The sequence below is a fragment of the Acanthochromis polyacanthus genome, chromosome 17 (assembly GCF_021347895.1).
Source record: "Acanthochromis polyacanthus isolate Apoly-LR-REF ecotype Palm Island chromosome 17, KAUST_Apoly_ChrSc, whole genome shotgun sequence".
NCBI classification, from domain to species: domain Eukaryota; kingdom Metazoa; phylum Chordata; class Actinopteri; family Pomacentridae; genus Acanthochromis; species Acanthochromis polyacanthus.
In genome coordinates, this window is record NC_067129.1 from 36,115,231 (window position 1) to 36,120,677 (window position 5,447).

At 40.3% G+C, this 5,447-nt stretch overlaps 1 long non-coding RNA gene across 1 annotated transcript; it reads right to left on the reverse strand.

Moving 5' to 3' along the window:
* Positions 1–970: 970 nt before the first annotated feature.
* Positions 971–4,983, reverse strand: LOC127530575 (uncharacterized). The gene is made up of 3 exons (XR_007937150.1): positions 4,819–4,983; positions 3,594–3,678; positions 971–1,080 (listed from the first exon to the last, which is right to left on the reverse strand). It is a non-coding gene; the product is annotated as an uncharacterized LOC127530575 (long non-coding RNA).
* Between the last annotated feature and the right edge of the window lie 464 nt (positions 4,984–5,447).

The following is a 5,447-nucleotide window of genomic DNA, read 5'->3' on the forward strand; positions in this document are numbered from 1 at the left end:
AGATCAGAGATGCAGGAAGTAGCCTGGAGTTACATGTTTCGTTAACCAGTCCTGGTAGTCATTCAGAACAAAGTATTTGCAATAGGATGAGATTTGTATCACTAAGAAAAAGATTTACCTAGCAAAGTCCTGAAGATTATCTCTACAGTCGGTTTAGATTCTGTCTACAATGGCGGCTACAGTAGCAGCAAAGTGTAGCAGTTAACCACTGATTTTAAACTAGGGGGAGCAATCCAGAAATAGTAGTATTGGAGTCAGCTTAGTACTGGTTATTTGAAATTGATCCATGATTTTATACATGTAACCATGTCAACCTGTGCTCTTTCATTAGGATAGCCTCACAGGCAGAGGTAATATATTATAAAGGTCATACACCATTCAGGTGAACTGCAATGGTCTTAAGTCCATACTGCTTGCACTGGTTCAACTCCTCAGGCAGGGTGGGGCAGCCTCAGGGGGAGTGGGGGAGGCAGGTGGGGTCAGCCGAAAGAGGGAAAGTTGACTCTGGGATGGTCCAATAGAAGACTTCCGGCTAGCTGAGCTGTAACAGTGAGATTGGAAACATGCAATTAGCCATTCACTAGACAGAGTTAATTCTATCTAAATTTGCAATTTTTGTTTTCAGTTCAAAGGTCCAGTTTATAATTCATTGGTGCTTTAGAGTCCCCTCAAGTGAGAAGACAGACAAAGTTATGGCTGGTCAAAGTATCACAAAATATTCATCTTCATTATCCTTTTCTGTCACTGTATTTGCATATCAGTCCTTGAAAATCATAATTTTAGTCCCAACAGACAAGTGTGGGGAGAATTATAATCCAGCAGTTGGAGTCCTTACCCTTCTTCAGTATGCTCCTGTTGCTCTCCATCTACAGAGTCCTCTGTGTGGTCAGTATGGCTGTCCTCCTCCTCGTCTTCCTCCACATTTTTGTTTATTTGGCAGCGTGGAGGACAGCACAGCTCCCCACTTTCATGCTCACTGTGCTCTGTGGGCTCCACAACAATAGAAGGTAGACGCTCCCTTCTATAGAGAAAGTCTTCAGGGTAGTCGGATTCTTCATTCATGTTGGCTTCAGGAAAGATCTGGATCAGGGAAAAGATCCTTAATTCATAATGACCAAAAATAAATTGATATTCAATACAACTAGACCAGCCCTCAGTAGATGGCAGAACCACGCCCATGAACGGACATACAGTGCCTTGTGAAAGTATTCGGCCCCCTTGAACTTTTCAACCTTTCGCCACATTTCAGGCTTCAAACATAAAGATATAAAATTGTAATTTTTTGTCAAGAATCAACAACAAGTGGGACACAATCGTGAAGTGGAACGAAATTTATTGGATATTTTAAACTTTTTTAACAAATAAAAACCTGAAAAGTGGGGCGTGCAATATTATTCGGCCCCCTTGCATTAATACTTTGTAGCACCACCTTTTGCTGCAATTACAGCTGCAAATCGCTTGGGGTATGTCTCTATCAGTTTTGCACATCGAAAGACTGAAATTCTTGCCCATTCTTCCTTGCAAAACAGCTCGAGCTCAGTGAGGTTGGATGGAGAGTGTTTGTGAACAGCAGTCTTCAGCTCTGCCCACAGATTTTCGACTGGATTCAGGTCTGGACTTTGACTTGGCCATTCTAACACCTGGATACGTTTATTTGTGAACCATTCCATTGTAGATTTGGCTTTATGTTTTGGATCATTGTCCTGTTGGAAGATAAATCTCCATCCCAGTCTCAGGTCTTTTGCAGACTCCAACAGGTTTTCTTCCAGAATGGTCCTGTATTTGGCTCCATTCATCTTCCCATCAATTTTAACCATCTTCCCTGTCCCTGCTGAAGAAAAGCAGGCCCAAACCATGAGGCTGCTACCACCATGTTTGACAGTGGCGATGGTGTGTTTAGGGTGATGAGCGGTGTTGCTTTTATGCCAAACATATCATTTTGCATTGTGGCCAAAAAGTTCGATTTTGGTTTCATCTGACCAGAGCACCTTCTTCCACATGTTTGGTGTGTCCCCCAGGTGGCTTGTGGCAAACTTCAAACAAGACTTTTTATGGATATCTTTGAGAAATGGCTTTCTTCTTGCCACTCTTCCATAAAGGCCAGATTTGTGCAGTGTACGACTGATTGTTGTCCTATGGACAGACTCTCCCACCTCAGCTGTAGATCTCTGCAGTTCATCCAGAGTGATCATGGGCCTCTTGGCTGCATCTCTGATCAGTCTTCTCCTTGTTTGAGGTGAAAGTTTAGAGGGACGGCCGGGTCTTGGTAGATTTGCAGTGGTCTGATACTCCTTCCATTTCAATATGATTGCTTGCACAGTGCTCCTTGAGATGCTTAAAGCTTGGGAAATCTTTTTGTATCCAAATCCGGCTTTAAACTTCTCCACAACAGTATCTCGGACCTGCCTGGTGTGTTCCTTGGTCTTCATGATGCTCTCTGCACTTTAAACAGAACCCTGAGACTATCACAGAACAGGTGCATTTATACGGAGACTTGATTACACACAGGTGGATTCTATTTATCATCATCAGTCATTTAGGACAACACTGGATCATTCAGAGATCCTCACTGAACTTCTGGAGTGAGTTTGCTGCACTGAAAGTAAAGGGGCCGAATAATATTGCACACCCCACTTTTCAGTTTTTTATTTGTTAAAAAAGTATAAACTATCCAATAAATTTCATTCCACTTCACGATTGTGTCCCAATTGCTGTTGATTCTTGACAAAAAAATTACAATTTTATATCTTTATGTTTGAAGCCTGTGAAATGTGGCGAAAGGTTGAAAAGTTCAAGGGGGCAGAATACTTTCGCAAGGCACTGTACACACACACATACATACTTACCCAGCCAGCCAGCCAGATACCGAAGCGAATGCAGTAACCCCGCTGACATGTCAGGCGTGGTTAAAAAGAATACACCTCTTCATAATTGCATCCAGATCTAGGATCACTATGTCCTAGATAAGGCAGTAAGTGTCACATTGCCATAGTAAACTGAAGAATTTAGTAAAACCATGTGAAAGAAATATTTGTTATCTTAGCTACCCTGATCTTCTCTGATACTTTTAAGGTATGACTTCTTGTTTTTTCTATGATCTGTTCTGTGATATGATTTAAAATATGTTCAACACTTGTTGTGAAGAATCAATTGTGCTTTTAAACACAGATATTAAAATAAACCAGTTTTATTTGAAGAAGGCTGCACTATGGGTTGGTGGTTAGCACTGTTTCCTCAAATGTGAAAGATCCTGGACTGGGATCTTTCTGCATGGAGTTTGCATTTTCTTCCTGTGCATTCATGGGTTCTCACCAGTTTCTCCAGCTTTCTCCCACAGTCCAAAAGCATGCTGAGGATAACTGATGATTCTAAATTGTCCGTGGGTGTGAATGTGACAATGCTTGTTTGTCTCTCTGTGTAGTCCTGTGATAGACTAGTGGCCTATCCAGGTGAACTGTGCCCTCACCCTAAGTCAGCTGGGATAGACTCAAGTCCTAATAAGGATTAATTGTTGTGTAGATAATGAATGGAGGAGTTTGAAGACAAATGAGGCATTTATAGAAGACGTCATGTCACTGGAGTAAACGTTATACCTGATAGGCTCTGCTCCCTCTTCTCTGAACTGGACTACTGTCCTCCATCTGAGATTCCACTTGATGACTGAAAATGATGTTCATGCTGCGCGCACACACACACACACGCACACACACACACACACACACACACACAGTACTGAACTGGATTGATAATGCCTTGAGAAAATCTCCATATTTTTCAAACATTAATTGCTAGTCTTTACAGCTCCAACAACAGGTAATGTACATTTACAGCTTTGACAAGTGACAGTCTATTATGGCCTTACAACAAGTTTCCAGGGATTTTCAACTTTGCTCAATTAGACAGGGACTTGTGGATGTTGGATTGTGTTGACAACAACTGTCAGAGTGAGAAGGGAGACAACATGGAAAGAGTTTCTTCAGCTGAGGTAATCAGCAGGTAAGCACTTAATGACATAAGCTTGATCAGCAATGGACTGCTCAGCTGCAATGGTGGGGGAAGGGTGTGTAATGTTCAAACTGACAGTCCAGTATTGTGTTACAGAAAGACCACAAATGACCAAAACATTTTTGTGACATGTTGTATAATAATTAATGTACACTACCAGTCAAACGTTTGGACACACCTTCTCATTCAACAGTTTTTGTTTAATTATTTTATACATTCTAGATTAATACTGAAGACATCAAAACTTTAAAAGAATACATATGGAATTATGTTGTAAACAAAAAAGTGTTAATCTTCAGTATAAATCTACAATGTAGAAAAACGTACAAATAGATAAAAACCATTAAATGAGAAGGTGTGTCCAAACTTTTGACTGGTAGTGTATATTGTGTGTTTCTGATATATATGCACCTGAAACACCAATATTCAGTTAAATTTATTTAGATATTTGAAAAGGTAATGTGTGCAGGTTGTAAACTACTGTATAACATAGTTATATTAATACTAACTAACTGAACCTACTGTATAGTGAGTTCTGAAATAAGGGCAGGAATTGACATGATGTTTATCCCAGGCTGTTAGTATGTCATCCCATGTGCACTTTAAGGTTTCAAAAAGCGTAGTTTCCAAAACTTCTTGCATCAGCTATCTTGTTATCTTAATCTACATTTTGTCTAAGTTTTGCTATTGCATACTAAGAATATGACACACTACACTAAATTTCTGAGAGCTCCAGAAAGTTTGAACAGTTAGTTATGTTGTGTAAAATGTCTCTATAGGAAGTATTGAGAGTAATTAAGTGTTGCATCTTACCTGTGTGACACAGGACGACAGCTCAACAGAGACCTAAGGACTTTGAGGTCAAAAACAAGAAAATTTTCTGAAATCGATGGAAAAGAAACTGGACTATTCTTGCTGAAAGTTAGTCTCTATGTTGCTGGTCACTTTCCTTTTTGCTGCCACTCACAGGTCCAGCTTCCTTTTTTTCCATAAGTCCCTCCCTTCCCTTCATTTTCCCACAGTGTCCTGTTTAATGGCGACACTGGGTGTTCACACTGATGCTCAAACCTTCTTTCCAAGCCGACAGGCTTAGTGTCGCCTTCAATTACAAACAAAACCTTGATGTAACATGTGAGTGTGCAACATGCGGCCCTGTACATAATCTACCGATTAGCAAATGAGCTGTCCTGTCTGCACACATTCATCCCATTTTGGAGAATATTTTACAGCATGATTAACACTTACCCAAATATCCCAGCTCTTTATTATTCAACATGGCTAATGACACCATTGTAGATTATGCAACTCTAGAGCTACCCAATAAGGAATCAAAGAAGATTGTGGATAGTATGTTTCCAGTCAACCCGATTTTCTGTGCTATTCTGGAATCAAAGCTTAGTTTACACTTCCAGGAGTATGTAGGCATGTTTCATTTTAGACAG